This window comes from Panthera tigris, chromosome C2, assembly GCF_018350195.1.
Source record: "Panthera tigris isolate Pti1 chromosome C2, P.tigris_Pti1_mat1.1, whole genome shotgun sequence".
NCBI classification, from domain to species: domain Eukaryota; kingdom Metazoa; phylum Chordata; class Mammalia; order Carnivora; family Felidae; genus Panthera; species Panthera tigris.
The window spans coordinates 135357243-135381359 of NC_056668.1; the positions used below are offsets into that span (position 1 = coordinate 135357243).

Genomic DNA, 24117 nt, shown 5'->3' on the forward strand with positions numbered 1-24117 from the left:
AGCTCACATTCTCTGTCTCTCTCTCAAAATAAATACACATTTAAAAAAGTAGTCTTTGTGAGGTTTAGAAAGTAATGTGGATTAAAACTTGATACTCCTATATCATTGCTAAATCTTCCTCCCTTTGTCCCTTCATCACTTTCTTCTGTATCACACATATTCACTGCCCATCGTCATCTCCTGTCACATGTACACAGGACATAGATCAGTATCATTTTACTTGATGGATTTAGTAATCAGTAACGCAGAAGCTGTCAAAATGCTAAAAATAAATGTAAAAGTTCCCCATTCACGGCCAACAACATTGAAAAGAAAATAAAAGATTTAGAATCACAAAACCAATCAAAGCATTTATTTTAAGCACCCACGTTGTCTATCATATTAGATGTGACTAGAATTAAGAAAAAGGTATGCCAAACACCTGTTCAAACTCCTTAGCACTAGTGTTTCCCCAGGTCCTACCAGTTAGGGAGTAACAAAGAGTCGTATTTATAGAAACACAGTCGTTTTCTAATTCTTCCCTCACCTATTATTGAGTATCTTCCAGATCCTCTTAAAGGCCTCCTCCAAGAACTCCTGCATGTCCCCTAGAGATGCCCCACCAGTATTGAAAAGCAAGGCCTCTCAGCTACAACTTCCTCCTCTTTTGCTCTGGCTTTAGCTCTGGCTCCATGTGGCACTATCAGCAAGCCTCCAATCTCTGTGAAGCCTGGTGAAAGTGCAATTTCACTGATGCTGCCTCTGATGACATCTTTTATCAATGTCGCCTGAAGTCATGCTGTGCTCATGTTGTGCTTTGCTGAAGCTGCCAAATTTCCAATATGGCTGGTGCCCTCCCCTGCTGATCGCCCAGTGTCCTCAATGGAGCAGTGGCATTCTATGTTCTCTACTGCAGTGCGTAAAACAGACAGCCTCACCTTTGTTACTCTCCACTACGCCTGGTTAGTAGTTCAGAATGCCAACAACACACACAAGACAAATAAGAAATAAATTACTAGTTCATTTGTACGGGAATATCCAAAATGCTGTGCCACTGGTGAGCGTAGGAGGGCGAAGCAGATCCTCCCTATTTCCCATTCTAAACCTAGATCTTAGCCCTCGCAGGCTCCAGGCATGCACACAGAGGCAAAACGTGACTCCACATCACTCACACAAACAGTCTTACCTTGCACACCCAGTTACACACAGAACAGAGAGAGCTTAGAGAATGAGGAGGGAAGCCAATCACAAGTACTGCTTCACAGAAGCCTTGCCCCAACGACATGGCATGAAATAAGCTGAGAATTGTATGCACATACAGGACATCAAGACATTGGTTTTAGGTAATTTGACTTGCCCACCTTCCTCCTACCTTGTGTTCTTCTGCCCTGGAGGACTCTTCACTCTGCACAGGCTGCTGAGACATAGCTTCTGGTGTGCTTCCATGAGAACTGTGGAGGCGGCAGGGAGCTGCCTCGATGTACACCACCAGGTATCCTGATCTCATGTGTGTCCCTTCCACTGCTTGCTGAAACCAGAGTAAAACAAAGAGATTGTAACCGTGGAGTAATTAAGGAAATCATCCCGGCTAATCCTAAATCTATACCCGCCTTTTGTGTCCGGTCTAGTTCACAGCCCCTTCAGAATGTGGGCTGTGGGCTCTTTGCAGGCTAAGCGCATGGAGACAAAAAGGCCAGGAAGTAAGACTGGAGAAGGTGTATCACATGTAAGCAAACTGCTCACTAGTAGATAAGCCCCACTGAACAAATTCTCCCCATGAGATTAGCCCCTCCACCTCCCCTAACTCTACATTCCCTCAAGGGGTATGAGGAAAAAAAAAAAGATCATTCAACCCTCAAGCCCATTATATTCTGAGACAGAAACTTGAGGAATGAAGCACAAATGTTTCCTCCTACAGATTTAAAGAGTCAATACCTATGCCTTCCATACCACTTAGAATTTTGGAGAAATGTAACTTTCAGTTTCATTGGTAGTCTTCTCCTTCCCCTCTCTCTTTTCTTCTCCCTCCTTACCAGAAGTCAAGCCAATCGATGCAGGCAATAACTAAGGATGATCTGCCTATGGTGTTTAAAATCACCCCAAATTCACCTCCTCCTGGGAACATACCAAATTACCCCTATTTATAGAGCAGTTCCTCCTGAGGAATTGCTGAGGGCTAACTGAAGAGCTTCTGCACAAGAAAAGATAGAACAGCAAGAGAGCTGGAGACGTGGTAGCAAAAACACCCCCCCACGCCTTAAACTGCAGTGGGGAGGGATAGTACTAAGGAAGTAGGAACAGATTCTTCCCTCTTTCCTTGGGCACAGGGGAAAAAAAAAAAAAAAGCCAAGGTTTAGAAAAGCAATTAGTATATAAAAGAGCCAGCCCTGGAACTCTACCAGATGAAAAGCTCTCGGGTGGGAGGGGCTGACAGGTTCTATACTCTCCCTCCACCTTAAAAGCCCAGACTGGATGCCCCTTAATGGGCCTGCCACCTCAGGGAGCCCAGGTCCCTAGCCCACTCCAGCCCTAGCCATCCCACCAGGCAGCCACCGGGTGGTACCCACTGGTTAATGCTCACTACAGCTTCAGCCTTCGTGCCCAGATGATGGAGGCACAAAGCAGCCCGGAACATTCCAGGCCCACACTACTTCGGCTTCTGTTGTCTTATTAGGGCACCCTCGGTGCAGAGCACTCTGGGATTTCTTGGCTGATGTCTGTTTCAGATCCAGCCACACTGCCAGGGTGCCTCCTGTGCAGAGCACCCCAGAACACTCCCGCCACACTGGCTTCATCTCCACTTACCCGGCCAGGGCACCCCCTGCATTGAGTACCTTGGGACACCGCGGCTTACACCCAACCCGGCTGCAACCCATGTGACTGGCCCACAGTCACATTAGCTTTAGCTGGCCTGCCAAGGCACCCCATGCACAGTGCCCTGGGATCTCTCAGCCTGTACTGTGCCTCAGCTCCAGCCATCTCTCCAGAACACATTCTGGATGGAGAACCCTGGAACAGCCTGCTTTACTCTACTCCAACTTCAGCTAGCCTGTCAAGGTGACCTCTGTGCATAGAGCCCTGGGTCTTCCTGGCTCGTACCCCTTTAGTCTCAGCTGTTCTGCCAGGGCACCCTCTGCACAGAGAGCCCAGGGACCTCCTGGCCTGTACCAGCCACAGCTCCAGCTGCCCTGTCAGGGCATCCTATGTGTGTAGAACTTTGGGACGCTCTGGCTTACACCCACTGTAGACTTAGCTGTCCTACTACACGGTGCCCACTAACACGGAGAGCTCTGGGACCCCCAGCCCACACCAGCCACAACTCCAGCCAACCAGCAAAAGTTATGAAGCACACCAGTCAAGCATCCACATAATAGATGACCACACACAAGATCATTCTTTGAAGTTTAGGAGAAGTAGTTGTTCCATCTAAACCACAGAAACAAACACAGAAAGTCAAGCAAAATGGGGAGACAGGGAAATATGCTTCAAAAGAAAGAACAAGACAAAAACCTCAGAAAAAAAACTAAATGAAACAGAGATGAGCAATGTGCTTGATAAAGAATGTAATGATAACACTGCATGTTAACTATACTGGAATTAAAATAAAATAAAAGGAAATAAAAATTAAATTTAGTTTAATTTTAAAAAAGAATTTAAAGTAATGATTGCAAAGATACTCACTGGGCGAGAGAGAAGAGTGGAAGAATTCAGTGAGACCTTCAATAAAGAAATGGATAATAGGAGCACCTGGGAGGCTCAGTCGATTAAGCATCTGACTTCGGCTCAGGGCATGATCTCGCGGTTCGTGAGTTCGAGCCCCACATCAGGGGAGCCTGCTTTGGAATCTGTGACTCCCTCTCTCTCTGCCCATCCCCTGCTAATGCTCTGTTTCTGTCTCTCAAAAAATAAATAAACGTTAAAAATTTTTAAAAAGAAAAGAAATAAAAAATAAGATAAATAGAACCAATAAAAAAGAACCAATCAGAATTGACAAATACAGTAACTTAAATAAAAATACACTAGAGGGAATTAACAGTAGATTAGTGAATGAAGAAGAATGTATTGTAATCTGGAAAACAGGGTAATGAAAAGCAAAAGAATTTAGAAAGAATGAGGATAGGTTAAGGGATATCTTGAAAAATATCAAGTGGATATTCACATTGTAGGGGTCCAAGAAAAAAAAAGAAGAGACAGAAAGGGGCAGAAAGTTTGTTTATATAAATAATAACTGAAAACTTCTCTAAACTGGGGAAGGAAATAGACATCCAGGTCCAAGAAACACAGAGAGTGCAAACAAGATTAACCCAAAGAAGTCCACACCATAGCACATTATAATTAAAATGTCAAAAGTTAAAGATAAAGAGAGAATTTTAAGAGCAGCAAGAAAGAAGGCAAAAAGTTTCATACAAGGGAAACCCTAAATTTTTTTTTTTCAGCAGAAACATTGCAGTTAAGTAGGGACTGGCATGATACATTCAAAGTGCTGAAAGGAAAACACCTAGAACCAAGAATATCCTACTTAGCAAAGTTATCATTTAGAATTGAAGGATGGATAAAGAGTTTCTCAGACAAAAGTTAAAGGAGTTTATCACTACTAAACTAGCCTTACAAGAAATGTTTAAAGGGAATTCTTTAAGTTGAAAAGAAATGGCCATAATTAGACATAAGAAAAATTGTGAGTAAGAAAATGTAAAATATGTCGGCATATACATAAAATGTGGAGGAGGGAGTGACGAAAAAAAAGGAAGTTGCTTTTTTTTTCCCAGAACGTGGTAGAACTTAAAAGACCATCAACTTAAAACAGACTGCTATGTACTTGGGATGTTTTATATGAACCTCATGATAATCACAAACCCAAAACCTGTAATAAATACACAAAAGATAAAGAGAAAGAAGGCCAGATGTAACACTACAGAACTTAACCAATCACAAAGAGAGTAAAGTCACCTTCTCCCTGCCAATGCTTGGGGGGTGTTATTGTATCAACATGCACACTACATTTTCAGGACAATTCTTTCTCAAAAGGTCTCCTAACACTCCTACAGATTCCTGGCAAGCCCTCCCCTCCAGTCTTCAACACACCTTAATCTAGGTTAAGCACAACCTTGGCTCTGCTGCAAAATCAAGTTCCATCATAAACTATCTCTTGCAGACATTTGTAGTTACCTATATTTACTTTTTGTCCAGTTTACAAAAATATTTACATTGTTCTAGACATATGTATGACCTCTATACCTGCCAAAAAGTTTTTGCCATAAAAGAAATAACCAAAGCTTTTGGGCCTAAGACTTCATAGAAATATAAACCTGCTCTCATATACGCAACCCCTTGTACTCTTTCACCAGGCAATTGACTCTGATTATTTTCAGAGTTTACATAACCATCAACTAGGGAAATGCCCTTGTGGGTCTAGGCCTAAATTCTGGACTGCTAGTAAAAGATATTTTAGTTGTTTTTACTTCTATGATGTAATTAGTAAAATAGCAAAGACTGGGATATGTTGCCTTTGGACTGAATTATTTGCATATTGTCTTCAATGTTTCTGTAATTATTATACTTCTATATTTCTCAAATTACAAGGTCTTAATTGCACTTACCAAAGCGAGATCAAAAACAGCAAGCATTTTGATTAGCATTCTTTGCAAAGGAGTAAAACAACCCTTAGAATTAAAGATCTTTTTCCTAATTTGCTTAAGATAAGGTAGATTGAATTTTGGAATACAGCTGTTAAATGAAGTTCTAAAGAAACATCATGTAGAAGGAACCAGCCCTAGTACTTTGCAAAGAAACACTACCATTGGGTTTAAATGGAAAACTGGAGACCTGGGTGGTTCATTTGGTTAAGCATCCAACTCCTGATTTCAGCTCAGGTCATGGTCCCAGGGTCACGGGATTGAGTCCTGCATTGGACTCTGTGCATAGTGTGGAACTTGCTTGAAATTCTCTCTCTCTCCCTCCCTCTGCTCCTCTTCCCTGCTCATGTGTTCTCTCTCTCTCTCTCTCTCTCTCTCTCTCTCTCTCTCTATATATATATATATATATATATATATATATGTATATGCACATATACATATACACATATATATGTATGTGTGTATATACATATATATATAATAAATGGAAAACTGAGAAAATTAATTTACATTAAATGATCTTGGATTAGATGGTCTTTGGAATATTGCATAGTCTCAATTCTTTATGTCCACCCCCATGTGTCAACACCTTTTGCCATCTGACTTTGCAGTTACTTACACTAAAAAATATGACTTGCTTTGGCCAGTACAAGAATGAGATGGAAGTAAAATCAAGACAGTTCTAGCCTAGGCCTTAAAATATCTTGAGTTGCATTCTTGTGTTTCTGGCATCTTTGTGAGAATTTCATGCCTCGGCTTGCCCACTAGCCCTAAGAGAGGATGAACAACATGTGGAGCAGAGTCACTCACCCAAACTGCTCCAATCAGCCAACCTTAATCAACTGATCCCCAAGCCAACCCACAGACACAAGAATGAGTCCAGTCAACATCAACAAAGCTGGACAGCCAGTCCCAGTCTAGATCAATTGACTCCCAGCTGACCTGTAGGTACATGAAGAAAAATAACGTTCACTATTGTAGGCCACTGAGACTTTGTAGTTGTTTGTTATTTAACAATAGTTAACCAATCCAGTCTAATATATAAGCTGTAAAAATATTAACTTAAATCCATTTGAAATTATTTATGTATTTATTTATTTATTTTGAAAAGCTAAGGTCTAACTCCTCTTGAAATCAAGTTGCCAGATTTTTTTTTTAATGTTTATTTTTGAGACAGAGAGAGCGAGATAGGGAGGGAGGGGCAGAGAGAGAGGGAGACACAGAATCTGAAACAGTCTCCAGTCTCTGATCTGTCAGCACAGAGCCCAATGCGGGGCTCAAACCCACGAACAGTGAGATCATGGACTGAGCCGAAGTCAGACATTCAACCAACTGAGCCACCCACCCAGGTGCCCAAAACATTGGACTTTCAAACCAAGGTATAATGCATTGATCACATACGTTTTTTACTATATATTTTAAAGGCAGATGATATATGAACACACACACACACACACACACACACACACACACACACACACACACACAAGCTAAGTAACTAGACAGAAATGAGGAGAAATAGAAACCAAGATGACAACCCATGGACCCTATAGTGGAACTCTGAGAAATTACACCTTGCCAATTTGACAGATTTTTAACTTATCAATGGCCTGGTCCCATTCCACAAATTTTCAAAGGAAGACTTTGTCTCACCTCACCAGCCACTCCATAGCACTCCAATTTAAGAAGGGACCACCTATTTCTATATTGTGTAATCTAAGTGAACTTTCTAGGAGGCAAAGATAAAGTGACAGCAACTTTTAGCAATCTAAATAGGTACCATCATAACATGGTCACTACCTAAACAAAGATTCAATATGAGAAAGAAGAGTTAACTCTATATTCCACCTTTTCAAACTATTTCTATACGCCAGTCATTAGCATTAATCAGCAAGCACTTCTCAAGCTCTTAAAATCTCATAAGAGGACACGGCTTCTTTATTGCTAATTTTTATTTCTTTTCTTGTTCTTGTCTAGGTTGAAATAAAATTCCACAGGTCTCATGCTAACAAGTAACATAAAAATGTTGGTTTAAATTAAATCAAATTATTAGTCTTTTAGCTTCTAACAAGGTATCTTCAATCAATGATTGAGTGTCAAAAAGTGGTATTTCCTTGCTTTGTTTTAAATTAATTATTGTGGACTCAGCTCCCTGCAGCTTATTAAGAAATTAAATCTTTATGAATGTAAAATACATTTAGAAGAATAAAAGACAAGAAAGCTATTTTAGGACACCAAGTAGCTCAGAACACTATATTTAAATTCATTAAAAGTAATCAGAAATGTTCTAAATTCTGTATAATGTGAACATTCATTGAATCTTTCTTTAAGAGTTAAAATTACAACAGTCTCATTCATTGGACATGATATGAAGATATGTGTAAAATTTAATATAAACCTGCGAAAGCCCCCTTTTGCCCCTAAAAATCTGTTTTTTAATCATTCATTCAAAAATACTTATCAAACACTGTATAAGTCAGAGCCTTCGCAGGAAACAGATGGCATGCTCAAATTAGGATGTCTTCAGTTAGGGACACATTACAAAAGTGTGGGCAGAGTGAAGGGAAACCACAAGGAGCAGTGCAGTAATGCTGGACTCAAAACATTATAAATCCACAGGTACAAAAGGGAAGGTGGCATTACTGGAAGTTATAAGGACAGAGTCTGGTAACAGAGGTCTGCCTTGACAGAAGCAGTGACTTCAGGGAACACAGCTAACTTGAGGCGACCCGATAGGATGGAATCCAGAAGCCATGGCAGTAAGTATTCTCTTCTTCCCTTCCACTGCTCTCTTGCTGGAGAATTAGGGTTGAGCAGTGAACAAAATGGACAAAAATGGCTGCTATTGTGGACATGACATGTTAGTCAGGGGAGACACAGGAAACCAACCTAAGTAGTACAGAGACAAATAAAGCTGGGTAGAGTCACAGAGAAAGCTAGTAGTAAAGTAGAATAACTGAAATTTAAACAGGATGGTCAAGGAAGACTTTGCTGAAACAAGTGGTATTGGAACAAAGGCACAAAGCGGGTGAAGGAGCTAACCATCTAGATATTTAGGGAAGAACATTCCAGGCAGAGAAAGAAGAAAGCACTTAGGAGATTGCCTGTCCTGGGGGAGAGGAGTTGGAGCAAAGGGCAGAGTATAAAGGACAGGTGATTAGGTAGCCCACCATGAAGACACTGGCCTTTATTCTGAAAAATAGAAAGCAACTGAAGGGTTTTCAAGTTGAGGAATGGCGTGATCTGATTTCAACTTTATCAGTGTCACTCTGGCTGCTGGATGGAGAGTAGACTGAAGGCGGAAGGGGTGGAGGAAGAAAGGCTTGTTAGGCATTTACTGCAATAACCCAGGCAAGAGATAATGGTGGCTGACACAAGGGTAATAGCAGTGGAAATGGTGAGAAGTGAAATTCATTCACTCATGAATAGTACAATGGTTTATGAGAGCAAGCTTAGGCATCAAAATCCCTGTATTTATGTCTATCATTTAGTTGTGTGGCTAGGACACGTCATTTAACCTCCCTGTGCTTCATTTTCTTCGTCCACAAATTAGATAAAGTAATAGTACCTAGCTCATAGGATTTTTTCCAAGTTTAAATGATATAATGCATGTAAATGGCACATACAAAGCCGTCAATAAATATTATGATTGTTGTCTGCATTTGAAAAGCATCCTGAGGGGCACCTGGGTGGCTCAGTCAGTTAAGCCTCAAGGGATTCTCTCCCTCTCTCTCTGCCTCTCTCTCTCAAAATAAATAATCTTAAAAAAAAAGCATCCTGAGATGCTTTTTAAAAGTTCTCTCATTACTAAAATGGTGGAAAACCATCTTATGCAGGATGGAAGAAGTCTGCAGGATGTCACTTATGGTGAATTTTCAGGCATTTTTGTAAATCCTTAGTGGTCTCCTTGCCTATCCCTAAATTTTCTAGGAATTGAGGAATATACTCCATTGCCTAGCAGGCCCATGCCACTTGCATACCTCTGACTAGAAGAAAGTTCCTAGTCAGCTTGAATTGGAACTTATTTCCCATTGTCCTACCTGCTGGTTCTAGACCTCTCTTTGGCATGTACAGCTCAATTCCTCTTTCATGTGACAAAACTTTTAGGATCCAAAGGAGGTGGCTAGGCCCTTCTTCTCTCCTCTTCTAAATAGTTTTTAGACAGCAGTTTGTTTGTTTGTTTTCAAGCAGTCTTTTAGAACCAAGCTCAGTGGAAGGGGTAAGGGGTTAATGAATTCTTTTTTCAGAATCAAGAGAGCTAGTACTTGAGACTGGCTCACGTAACATCTGTTGCATACCCTGTTTCCATTCCATTCTCAGCTACAGTTGACAGAAGGTTAAAAGCTCACCTTTTCAGACTCTGGTGGTTAGAGGGAACCATGTTGGCTCAGTGTTGACAATGAAATGCAGGCTGAAGTGTGTTACCTTCTGCATGTGTATTTCTGCCTTCACTATCCTTGATGTTAACTGTGAGCGCTGGACTAAATGCACTCTAAATCCCCTTCCAGCACTGACATTCCATTGGATTTTCTTACCAAACTGGACTTTTTCCAATTAACCTGCTTCATTCAAGTCAAATAACCTACCTGAAAGCTAAATTCATTCTTTTGATTTACCCTCCTTCATTTATATAGCTTTGTTGGACTTAGCCTAGTGTCTTGTGCATAGAATACACCTAACAGATGATTGCTGAATTTAATATAGGTAGAAACATTATAATAGGATACCATTATCTATCTAATTTATCTATCCATTGGATTACCCTTCTCTGATCTTCAGCAGCTTGGTAAACAAAATAACACTTATAAACAAATGCAACATACATTAGCCTTTTAGGCTTTTCACACTTGTCACCTCATTATATCATCATGATCCCTTTCTTAACATTCTTTTCTGTTCATAAATAAGTGTATGTTAGGGACGCCTAGGTGGCTCAGTCAGTTAAGCGTCTGACTCTTGATTTCAACTCAGGTCATGATCTCAGTTTGTGGGATCAAGCCCTGCATTGGACTCTGCATTGACAGCACAGAGCCTGCTTGGGATTCTCCCTTTTTCCCCTCTCTCTGCCTCTCCCCCACTCTCTTTGTCTCTCTCAAAATAAAATAAATAAACTTTAAATTTTTTTTTAAATAAGTGTATTTTAATTATAGGAAACTGAGAGAGTAATCAGAGATTGATTATTAGAGAATTAATTATTAGAGAATAATTAATTATTAGGGAAACACAATTTCAGTGTGTTTGCATTTAGTATGTTTTACCCTGTATATTACAAATTACAGATTCTGAAAAAAAAATTACAGATTATTCTTGAAAAGTATTGCATTCTTTTCCTATAATATAATGATATCCCATCTCTTTAAATAGTTTTTGAACATGCTATGAAATTATTAGTGAATCTTTCATGGGAAAGGTTTTTTTCCAGATACCATATAGAATGGTATTTTATAGATAATTTATAGATTTGGAAACTTAAACACAAAAAATTATAATTATCTGAGATTATATAGTAAGTTAATATTTAAGATTACTCTCACTCCTGATAGATAAGGTCACTCCTGACCTTTTTCTATTGAAATCTGAAGGTGTCCCCCAAAATGTTTTAAGTTGCTGATCAATAATTGTGACAAATATCAAATAAAAATCATTTTGTCACATAAAATACCCAAAGAAATTACAAAGAAGATATATAGGTAAAAAGTAAATATATAATAAAAATCAATGGATAGATGGATGGTTGGAGAGATGGATGGATTCTATGAATCTGAGTTGGACTCCTTTATCCATTAGAGCAAATGGTCAAAGTCTGCATTAGAGAACAGTAACTGGAAAAAAGGCTGAAAATGTAACATTTCCTTTCTCCGTCAGAGCTAAAATAGGGAGCCTAATACAATCTCACCAGAAAATGAAAAACTGTGAATCACTCCTGACAGGAATGGATCTTCTTCCAAATTCAAAGTTGTCCCAGCTGCATTCCACCGATACATCTCACGTTGTTGCAGAAACACTGTAAACAATGCAAAAAGCCACTGCAGAGCTTTGTGCAATACAAGTCAAAACCCATAATGACAATCATGCCCTTGGCATCTAACACATCTGATCTCCCACATAATGATAAACAATGATATTTGTTCCTTCTCGTCCTAATTAACTCTAGGTTACCTCAATTCTAGAAAAAGTATTATCATAAATAGTATATATTATAAATATTAGATAATATAAATATTATAAATATTTAGGCACAAGTGAAATTAATTAAACAATATCTGAAACACAGAAAACCACGCATTGGAATAAACTCTGATATTGCTAAAGAAAGGAGTATTGAGGAAAAGAACCAAGGAGCACGTCCTTGGTCCACCTGGAAGAAGTCCTCTAGAGTACCCTAGAATACTCTCGGTGTCATACACATGACCTGCTACACTAGCTTCTGGTGCCAATAAGGCACACACTCACTTAAACTCTCTTATCATTTCACTACTAAATATTTAAATGTGCAAGTTTCAAGTATTTATGAATGAAATGATAAAAGCTCCTTCTAAAAATTATAACACTAGGTCAACCCAAGAAAAATTATTAATTTCTTAATATTATTGAATATCTCCTCACTACTTAGATTCCTTTCCGTCTCTGTCTCTGTCTCTCTCCTCCTCATTTTCAGTCTGTGTGTTCAAACCAGGATCTAAGAGTGTCATATATTCTAACAGGTCAATAGTAGGTCACTATGTCCTTCGGTCTCTTTCAATGTCTTTTTCACTCTCTCACTCTCCCTGCAAGTTATTTATTATGGAAAGCAAGTTGTTCAGCCAGCAGAGTTCCTCCCTGTCTGCATTTTACTGGTCATTACCCATGCTGTCATATAACATGTTTTTATGCCTCTATCTTTCCTGTAAATTTGTATTAATTCCTAAGTTTCCCATAGATCTAGAGGCCTAATCAGATTCAGGCTTGATTCTTTTTTTTTTTTTTAATCCTCTCTTTTTAATATCCAAGAGAAGTATCTGGGTTTCACATGCCGTATTATCAGAGAATCATTTTGCTTACTTTTAATGCCTGTTCCACCTCTAAATTTTCAAGGAAACATAGAAAAGACATACTCTGGCTGCCCCCACCCCATCTCCTGCTATGAGGAAGGATTATCTATCCTAAATTCTGAGGCAACTCTAATAACTTGAGGTTAACAACTGGCCACACCTATGCCAAATTCAACCTCTCAAAGTCTTAGCCCTGAAATTCGGTCTCTGTTTCAGGTTCCCTCTTCCTATCATGTATTTTGTTCCACCTAAGGTCTTCAGTAAAGATCTTCATAATCCATTCTTTAAGTTATCATAAAATGGTCTTGGCCTTGAACCTTTGGTTCATAGAGGTTTCATGATCTTAGAACTTATGACCTCCTCCAGATATTACATATCTAAGAGGAAACACTACATACTTCTCAAAACAAAGAAAATTTTCTGGCAAATGATTTGTTGTCTTCTACATAGTGAAATAGTGGGCAACTCTATGTGATCAGCCCAGCCTCCAAGATACAGGATTTAATATAAATATGATCTTCTGGGACCACAAAATTTCATAAAAGCGGGCACAGTAAGTTTAAAAAATGTTTCACAAAGGTTACCTGATATAATCTTTCAAGGTAAATTATGAGTTCGCCTCACCACCCTCATTCTAAAGGTAGGAAAACCAAGACTGAGTAACTTGCCAGGGGTCATAAAAGTGTCTTTTCATTACAACATATGGTATTTAATCAATACTTAAATTAGCAATGATTGTTCAAAGTCGGACAATGACATAAAAAAAGGCCAATATTTCAAAAATCTGCACAGGTCTGGCTAAAGGCAATATGCATTCTAAAACTGGGGCAGCAGTCTTTCAGAAGCAAGGAAAGAAAAAAAAAGGAAAAGAAAAGCTCTGCATATTTCTTGGGGCCCAGGAGACTGGCAGAACACCCTGGGGGGTAATCTTCTGTTACTGATGGAGATGTAAAGTGCTGGTGCTGCACAGGCAAGACTCCGCTTGGCATCGTTCTGTATTTTGGGCTCCAAAGCCATAAGCTTATTCCTTGCTAAGCTGTTTATCTATCCTTGCCCCATTCTCCCATTTGGTATCACCAGGGCTTTTCTGTAAACATCTTTCTTCTTTCTATTCAGCACTGTTTTTAATATCAGAATTTATGTGGTATTTAGGATTTAGTTAAACAACCAGACTCTTCTATATCAAACAAACTTAATTTCATTTGCTTATCTCTATAACCTTTCCTGCGAGGTACCCAACACAGAAGAGTCTGCTTATTCCACCAACTAGTCCCCAGGTGTCTTCTGGCTTGTTCAAACCTACACAATAGGGAGAAACATAAGTCAGGATCTGTTGTTTCATACCCTTTTAAGATGACTGGAACTACTGCCAAATTTTTAGCAGATTCTCCATAAAAGGACCCAGACATAGAGGCAAGATGGGATTCTGTTGTATCCATATTTCCAAACTTATTTTCAAATAAACTTATTCCATCCATTCTTTCTTTTAATTTTTTTTAATGTTTATTTATTTTTGAGAGAGAGAGAGAGAAAGACAGAGACAGATCGTGAGCAGGGGAGGGGCAGAGAGAGAGGAGACACAGAATTCGAAGCAGGCTCCAGGCTCTGAGCCGTCAGCACAGAGCCTGATGCAGGGCTCGAACTCATGAACCGTGAGATTATGATCTGCCTGAACTGAAGCTGGACACTTAACTGACTGAGCCACCCAGGCGCCCCTCCATCCATCCTTTCTTTCATTTATTCACACATCCATCTATTTGCTCATCCATCCACTCAACCATCTGTCCATTCACTTGACTCTTCATTCACTCATTCATTCATGCATTCATTCAAGAAAATCTAAGTCCCTTCTCTGTCAGGCACCACTGTTGAATTACTCCCTCTATTCTCCATCCTATCCTGTCCCTTCCCATCTTCTTTATTTACTTTTTTTTGTTCTACTCAAATTTCTGCATCTACCTCAAAAGTCTCATGCTTATTATCCCCTCTAGTGCATGTGATAATCTCCCAACATATATTTGTGGATTAATAAGAAAAGTTTACAGAACAAGAAGCAGGAAATAATGGTGAGTAAACAAACTAGAAGAAAGATCAGGAGAGGTTTAGAATACGAGGTGACTAGATGATTACCTAATCTGATAAGATTTCTAGGAATCTTCTACCACTTGGAATCGCGGTATATAGTTTAGGCTTTATAGACCATGAGAGGTAGAAAGAGGAAATCGACTTATTTATAAAATAAGCAGCGCTCCCAAGGCTAAGTTGTTGGTGGCGATTTGATTTCCTAAGTAGATGTATATTTCAAATCATGAAACTCAGTGGCATGCAATAACCCCTTGGGCCTTAGGCCAAGCGATACAGCTTTGTTAAAACAGTCCACTTGGATCATGATATTGCCAGGACACACTGGCTAGCATATACATGCTTGGGAATGAAACGGACCTGAGGTCAAGTCCAAACCTTAATATTTTCTACCTCCGTGGCCTTGGGCAACTTATTAACCTCTCTGAAACTTTGTAAGAATAATAATACTTAGCTCTGTGGATTTTTGAAAATTAAATTATATAAATGGTAAAAGTTTTTAGGCAGCTCCTGGCACATAGTAAATGTTTAGTTACAGTAGCTATCAGTACCATCACATGGATGTGATATTTCTCACAAGCACACTTAGTCAATTCATGGCTTGTAATCAATCATACATGTTTACTTCTGCTTCTGCTCTTTAAATAGGAATGGTCATCACCAATATTAAAATATGTACTAGCTTCAGTTTCAAGGAGTATGTAATTTACCTGATATTTTCAATCTTTAAAAGAAATTCCAAAACTGCCTACTATATTGACAATGAGTGTTTAAATTAACATGAACTACTTCTGAGAAAGTCTCAGAGCTTCATTTATTAAATCAATCATTTCCTCCTATTGGCTTTACTGACTAAAATGGGCAATAATCCAGAACAAATTAATCCTTTATGTTCCAACTTAATAAAACTTTTAATGTACAGGCTTTGGCCAGAATGTAATAAAATGTGAATCAAATAAGATTATAGGGGAAATAAGCCAATCATTAGAAGGATTTTTTTTAAGTAATCCAGATGCCAGCTAGGGTCACACTGCCCCTTAAAATGAAGATAAGAATGGATTAAACCCCATGCCATAGCAGTAGGAAATCCAATGCTCTCTTTAAGATACCTGAAAATGGACTGGGAGCCTGGGTTCCTGTGGCCATCTAGTCTCTACCTGTTTCTGCTGTAAATAAAGTATTCAATTTATTAATAATTTCACCATGATCTTCATATTGTTACTTTCTTCCAACATTGCATTGAGCCAAACTTGAAACTTGGCCTCATCTCTTGGTTTCTATAAAGACAAACCCCTCACAAGGAGCATTTGTGTGCAGAGCTGACCTTACTGGAGGTTTACAGAGGAGGCAGGAAAGGAGGTATTTAAGCATCACAGTAATGCAAAAAAAATTTTTTAAGTTAAAATGAATTACGCAACAATTTTTTTAAGGTTCTCCTATTGATTCTGCCACTACAGACTGTTTACTTTCTGCTGTGTTCCAGTTTATGTCCCAGACTCCAGCCAATTTCTTACTACTCCTCTTCTCCCCTGTCTCTTCCCACTCCCTATTGAAATGTCCTTAAAATATACCAGTTCTTCTTACCATTTATTAGTGTATTCAGTTCTCTCTGGCTATTTCTAAATTTACTGCCAAATCTACTTTGATGAATCCCAAACCGATCATGTGTTAAAGATATCAAATGGCCAATCTATTTTCTTGTCAACACAAAAGGCCAGCAGAAACCTAAGGTTTCCTTTACCAGGATCTTCCCTCCTAAAAATATCTAAGTTTCAATAGTGATTTCTTCTTGTTATATAAATATTTAAGGAAGTAACTGAAGGTGAACCAAATAAAATAAAGCCAGAAACTCTGTTTTGTATATTGTGATGAGAATATGATTCTTCAAAAATGGGAAGAGTGACCACAAAGAATATTTAGTGGGATTCTTCATTGAGATTGATGGGTGGGTGGGGGGGGGGGTGGAATTTTTATGCATTTCCCCAATCTGACACATCATTTGACATGTACACATTTTATTGGTCTTGGATACAGAAATTTCTTTTCAATTTCCACTTATCCAGTACAATGACCTGTGACCTTAAATAAACAAGAACATCTTAGAACTTCATGTAAAAATTGAAATCAGTTCCAGCTACATTACTTGGTTGGTGTGAGGGTCAGATGAAATAATAAATACATAAGAGCTTTATAAACTAGGAGACATAACTGAAGCCTTTAATGTATTAAAATATGGAGACCCATGAGAAGGTACACAAACTTACTGAAAGGCACAGGATGATCTACTCTTACAATCTGAAGTAGATATATGGCAATTATGCACTTGTCTCTGCAGCAATGTTTTAGTTCATTTTCATGAATAATCAAGTTAAATACTTTCTTGGTACAGAATACAGAAAACAGAATGTGAAAGAAGGTAAATATCAAAAGTAGAATGATCACCAGGAGAATCCAGTATACATTAACAAAAGAAAAGGATCGATAAACAGGATACCAGTTGTATTTATAATTATGTATATTACTTTCATTCAGCCTAAAATACCCATTCTGTTGTGAAAAGCACATTAGCTTCCAACCTGTAAAGCTTCATGCAAAGGCAAGTTATAGAAAGAAGGATATATGGTAAGCATGGGACTAAAGTAGGGAAATTAACCGTATAATTCTTGCTTTGGTTGTTATCAGGCAAACGATAGCCCCAAATATCCATTTTCACAATAGGATTATACATGCATTTAATATCAAGTGCTCACGTTAGTTGCGAGAATACAGGATTTTTCTTACCCTAGCCATTGTTGGCATGAATAGAGTCCCTATAATCTCTGACCTTCCTTTCCCACATTAACCAAACTGACTAGCTACTTCTTTTGTTATCTTCTTTTCCTAATATGCAAATACCTTCAGTCAAGACTGGTAGCCTAAGGGCCATTCGATCTTATTAAATTGTCTTTACATATTTCTGAAGGGACCAACTGTGCTATAATCCAAAGTTATTATTTCACTCTCCAGGGTCTATATATTATTCCTCTTATTTTTAAGTCACTTGAGAGGCACCTCACTGTTAGGACTCCCCTTCCCCCTCACACAGCCAAATGAATATGTTCAAAGAAAGAAATGTCAGCTTGCCTATTACACCACCATCCACTTCCTCTCCAGGGTGGAAATTCACCTACACTTGTCTTTTGAAAAACCTGAGGGACCTCCCTTAAGGCACTGAACAGCAGTCTAAGAATAGTCTTCCCCAAAAAATCAGAAAGTCCCTGAGTAATAGAAAGGTATAAATCATAAAGACCTCTAGAAGTTGGTCTCTAGAGGTTAAAAATAAAGTTTTAAGAAGTGGTGATAAAGAAACTAAGCTTAGGTTTTTGAATTCGCCTAGTGCTCTCCTTACTTTACTCAAGATATTTCAAAATGGCAAAACTTTTAATGAACACTGTAGAAATAGGAACATATCAACCAGTGTATATTTCTGAGTACCAACTCTATGCCAGTTCTTGTATCTATAAGCAAGATTAAGTTAAGGTCATAGTCACACCTCTCTAAGAATTTACCTCTAAAGTAGAAGGCAGAAGAAATAAACCAACAATTGGAATAGAGGATGAAAAGCACTTTTGAAAAGCAAATACTTAACGCCTTGGGAGAAGCTCAACCCTCAGCAGCAGCAGGGGTAAAGAATGTAATGATGGTTTTCTCCCATTTAACATGGCTCCAATTGGAACAACAGAGGCAATGCAAGTTCACAAACATTTAGTTTCTTTACCCTGGTCACAACAACTTTGGGAGAAAAGACAACAGATTTGCAGTATTTCTAAAATTTCCCAGTTCACATGCTCCATTCAACCATTTACTTAACACCCAAGAATATTTCTCTTTTACTCATCCCTTAGTGCACCCCACAGAATCCTCTAAAACTACTTCCTTTAATTAGATAGAGTCGTGTAGATCATTGCTTTTTTAAGCCTTTAATTAGAGGGGTGTGCACTTGTTTTTTTCTTCATTAAACATCGCTAAAATAAGGAGGAACAAGAGCAGCTGAGAGAGAAGCCTATACGTTACAGTCCTCATTACACTCTCTGATCCTTAGGTTGAACTCCAGTGCTGCCCTTAACTTATCTGATGTGCATGGCCACAAGATTGTAAGCACACAGTAATGTTACCCTCATCATCTTTGTTTTTCCAAATGTCCACCAAGAATTCACTTAACATATTCAATTTTGACATCAAATACATTTTCTTCTCTTTGTATAATTGATTTCTCATTTGACCAATCCTACCCAGTGCAAGGGACCGTAGGGAATGAAGGAGACACACATACCCCAGAAAGCCTTCCGAAAAAGACGGATAGCTATCTGGTTAGGGAGGAAGAGGAAAGGACATCCAGGCACAGAGATCTCAACAGGGACAAGACCCAGAAGTGAAGGAAAATGTGATTCAGGGAAGCACAAGTTTAATAAAAATGGAGCATCTGGGACATGAAAGAGAAGGACAAAAGAAGAGGACATAAACAAACCCAGCAGCCTACTGATGAAGAGAATCTGAAATACTGGGTCCAGCCATTTCTGTCCATTAATCACCACAAAGGCAATGACCACGTATTTCTCTTCCACTGCCACAAACCCTAGAACAGAGTGCAGCACACAGTAGAAACTAAATTTGATGAATGTAGGAATGAATGATTGAATGAATGAGCAAATGAACACAGGTTATCCTTTATGTATAGCAGCTTTACATGTAGCACTCCCAGTATAACCGTCTTATCAAGGGAGCTATTAATTATAGGTAAGAAAAAATTCATGCTAGTAGGTATTCAGATGAAATATGGCACTTTGAAGGATCAAAATGCCTCTGGCCTAGGCTGGGTATGTAGCTAGAGAAGTCTACAACTTTGGCTGAATACTGGAATCGCCTGGGGAGCTTTTAAAAAATCTCAAAGCCCAGTTTCTAGTTAAATCAGAATCTCTCGAGGTAGATCCCAGCAGTTGGGCTTTCATGACTCCAGGTGATTTCAATATGCAGCCGCAGCTGAAGCTCCTGCACATCGACATAAGCTAAGGCTTACGACAGAGGTTCTTCATCTTGGTATACACAGGAACCACCTGGAGACCTTTCTCTCCCCAAAAAACACACATGCCTACTCCCAACTCCTAACTCAGTAAGGGTGGGAAGGATCTCCATGATCTGTGCTTTGAAAAAGCTCACCACGGTTCTGCTGGATGCTAAGGTTTGAGCACCACAACTTTAGAAAAGGGATAGTCAATTTGGCAAAAACTCGATGTTACCTAAAGGCAGGGCATGAAGATGAGAAAAGAACTCTGTCTTCCATCATGAGCCATGAAACCATCACTGCCGGAGACAGACTGTGCAAAAATGAAAAAAAGTTGCCACAAGACAAATGATTAAAAGCATCTCTTCATTCAGAGAAGCGGCATGTTTCTCTCCCTAGGCACATGACTCGTTCCCTAGGAAACACATCAACAGATGAGGCCACCTATCGGGCTTCAAGTATAAACCTAATAGTTGATCATCAGCTTGACCTACCTACATCTCTCTCAGGCAGTGGTAAGAAGAACCCCCACGTCCTACAATGAGGGCTTCTGGGCAGTTTTATTTATACTGAGGCTATATTACGAATCACCTGCTCCTGCACTGCTGACTGTGAGCATTGTTCTTTCTTTAATTAAATCCCTTGAGTGAAAGGATCTTTCCAATCAAACAAATTCTGGAACGCTCTGCAGATGTAAGCAGATTAAAGAAAAGAAAAATAGGGTCAGCCAATTATTTGTTAAGGGAGTGGGAAGTAAGAGGTATCATATACCTCTTTTTGAAAGAACAGGAATCAGGGAAATAAAAAAAAAATTCCTAATAGTCCTCTGCATTGTCTTCTCCACGAGGCAAAGGTTTCTATATTTTTTTCCCAAAGCCTTTGAAGACGGAATCAATGAGCTTCATTGCAGCACAGAGACCAGAGTTTCTCAGACTGTCAAAAAAAAAGAAAGAAGTCAGCATTCGTTAGTATTAAATTGAGCGTTTTCTCTTATCAAAGTCAGTATGCATTCTCTTGTCCTAATAATACTGCATTTATTAGCTTGTCTACTTTGCTGTTATTAACTAAATGGAAGTGCTTGCGGAAACTACTTTACCTGAAAATTACTTTATTTTTATATAATTTGTTCTCTATTTCTCTTTTTTTTTTTTCTCATGGAAAGTTACTGAGGGTGTGCTGCATTGCTCTTATTACTATTTATAACAATTATTAATGACATTTTACTTTCACATGTCTTTATATGATACTATTTAATCAAGGTGCTTTGCCAGTTTTAAGATAAATAGTCTTGTGCTCAGAAGCCAGGAGCCTGTCCCATACTAGAACAATTAATGATTCTATGATGCCTGTCAAGAAAGAGTGGGGCCTTGCTGACTGACTTCACATGCACTTCTATCTACTTCACAGCCCTTCTATTTCTAATGTCACTAATTAATATTTGCTGCATAGAAGGAGGATTTGTTGTTCTTCAACCCTAAGAGCCTTGGTAAGAATGGCTGCCGTTGCTCTGCTACTGCAGAGGCATAAACAGGAACTAAATGGGAGGAAAGAGGAAAAAGAAATGCATGCTCTCTTTGATAAGAGAAAATAATTTAATACTAATGAATGCCAATTTCCTTTTGGAACAGTCTAAGAAAAAAGTCACAAAAATAATAAATTCCAATATTTATTAAATAATAGTGATAGGCTGGCATCTTGCTAAAATATCTTTTCCACAGGCTGCCTTTATCTTTGTCTTTACCTTCTAATAATCTTATAAAATAGGAAGCATTGTTATCCCTATTATAGAGAAGAAAACTGAGGCTTAAGGAGATTTAGTGACTTATCTAAGGTTACACATGAAGCAAATGGACAAGCTGTGACTGGAACCTGGATTAACTCAAAGCTCATGGGAATGTCCTAAAAAATGTTCATGCCATTCAGGGGGAGAAGAGCAGTACCCATTCCAGAATTTACTTTCCCATGCCATATCTCATTTTCAATAACGTCAGCATCGCTGATAATGTGTTCTTCAAATTTTGAATTTGTTAAGTATTTTCTCTCACATAAGTGAATTTCAGTCTCATGAGAGCAGCATGTCCCCATATCACAAGTTTCTAACGTTAAACAATGAAAAGTACATTCTCTCAAACGGTGACTTCTCTGGAGCTACTGAATGTCTAGAAAGATATATTTATTTATTTGGTCCTGTATCTCAGAGTGACTGATCACCAGAAATAAGCTATAACAATTCTCAGATATGCATGGACAAGCCCTATTAATTGATTGCCGTGGAACATCATGGATATACATTCCAATCATTTTCCAAACCTAGAGTTGACTTGCTTTTGGACTGTTTGGGATGGAAATATGCAGCATCTGATGGCTAAACTGTATCAGTGGGCAAACTCAAAAAATGTTTGCTATATAGCTGCTCTATATTCAACAATGTGATAAATATGATAAAAGAAACATAAGCAAAGTCCTTGCCTTTGGAAATTTCACCATCTAATTGGTGAAATGAGACACACATATGAAATAATTAACAAATGAGAAAGTCATAAAATGATAATCATGCGTAAGAAATAATACTATGATAAAGGTGTCGAAAAATAACTATAGGGTGAATTGTATATTTGTTCATTTATCAAATATTAATTCAATACTTGTTAGGTAATGTGAGATTTCAAAGAAGAATCAGATATGGTCTCTGTCCTCTAGTCTAGAAGCTTATAATATAGTTTGGGAAAATATATACAGATGAACAAAAATAAATATAATATAAACCAAATGTGATATGTCTAAGAAGAATATATTATATGGAAAACCAGAGAAGCCTTCATAAAAGAGGTTCCAGATAAGCTTATCTTGAGGTCCAAAGAGAGTTTCAGTGGGTGAAGAGTGGGAGGAGATTTCCAGAAGGAAAATTACACAGGTGAGCCTGTGTGTACACAACGTATAAGCATGCATACACTTTTGAAAATTAAGAAAGAAATGCACAAAACCTAACTGGTTATTTATGGGTTGAAGAACTTCAGGGGATTTTTTTCACTTCTTGAAAAATTTCTGAAATCTTCAAGTTCTTGATGGTACACATACTTTTCTTCATAATCAGAAAATACTCTTTCCATTTTCAAAGCATTTTGTGCACCCTTGGTAACAACGGAGGAGACTGAAACAAAAACCAGACCAAGCAGATATTCTTATTACCTTGTTTAAGGGAGGGATGAGGCACCACGGGAATGGAAATGCATGGGTGGATTCCTTTTCCCTGCAAAGTATTTTCCCTGCAAAATACAGTTCTCAACTCTATTATCACTGATCCCATATCAAAGGAACTAATGTCTTCTGTGTTGAGCTGTAAGTAGGAAGTGTAATCCTGAGACCTTTCCAAAGTCTACTTCCTGTTGTATAACCTTTTTCAAAGTTGATTTCTACTTGCCCCCAGTTATTCTGTATTATCAGCAACCTAGAAAAAGCCCTCAATGACCTGTGTCTTAGTCCAGGTGCTCTAGAAAACAAGCCTGAGACAAGGTTTAAGTGTTGGTGCTTTATTGAGAGATGTAATCCCCAAACAGAGAGATAGAGAAAGATGGGAAGTAAATATAAGGTGATACATCACCATACCATCTATTGCTTCATAAGCCACAGTCACTCAGCTGTATGAACATCTCCAAATAAGCTGCAAAGAAAACTATGTTTGGTACCGCCCACGAAAAGGAAAAAGGACGAGGAATTTATCTGATGGCCCCTCGTCCCCATCTCCTGTCTCCCATTTGATCAAACTTTCCCCGTAGAAAATCAACTCTTCTGCTCTTCCAGTTTATATTATTTGGTCCCTTTGACATTTTGGGTGGAAGCCAGGTCCCATGCCCTGTGGATGGAATCTGTTCTGAGTCCAGTGAAAAAGAAGGGAACCAGGGTCCATGAATAAGACGGGCCTGGGCTCACACCATGGTGGGTGCCATGGAGTCATTCTAGCAGAAGTTCTGATGGTGTTGGCAACTGGCTTCCCACAAGCCATTGGCTAAAGGGCCATAGACGTGTGGCTCTGAGAGAATCTAAGATAGTGCTTTAAATGTGTCCAATACAGCTTGTTATCTTAGCCTGGGCTTTCTGCAGTAAAACAGATTCTGAGACAGGGCCCACATGCAGAGAGTTATTTGGGGATGTGATTTGGACAACAGAAATGGAGAACCAGTAAAATGAAACAGAAAAGGGAGAAAGTCAGTTGAAGTGTTCATCCTGGCTCAGTCACTGCCGTGGGCACTACTGGGACCTTCTGAGAAGCTCTGTAGACCATGCCTCAGAGTTTAACACCTCAGGGATAAAGAGGGAGCATCTATTTCCTGGATCCCACTTCCTGTTGGTC

General features: G+C 38.8%; 1 long non-coding RNA gene across 1 annotated transcript in view; it reads right to left on the reverse strand.

The window, feature by feature from the left end:
* LOC122230713 overlaps window positions 1-22906 on the reverse strand; it is a 102043-nt gene extending 79137 nt beyond the window's left edge. The window contains exons 1-5 of the long non-coding RNA XR_006207762.1: window positions 22756-22906; window positions 20538-20699; window positions 13863-13942; window positions 11509-11616; window positions 1352-1507 (exon numbers count right to left, since the gene is read on the reverse strand). This is a non-coding gene — a long non-coding RNA (uncharacterized LOC122230713). The remainder of the gene's footprint in view (window positions 1-1351; window positions 1508-11508; window positions 11617-13862; window positions 13943-20537; window positions 20700-22755) is intronic.
* Between the last annotated feature and the right edge of the window lie 1211 nt (window positions 22907-24117).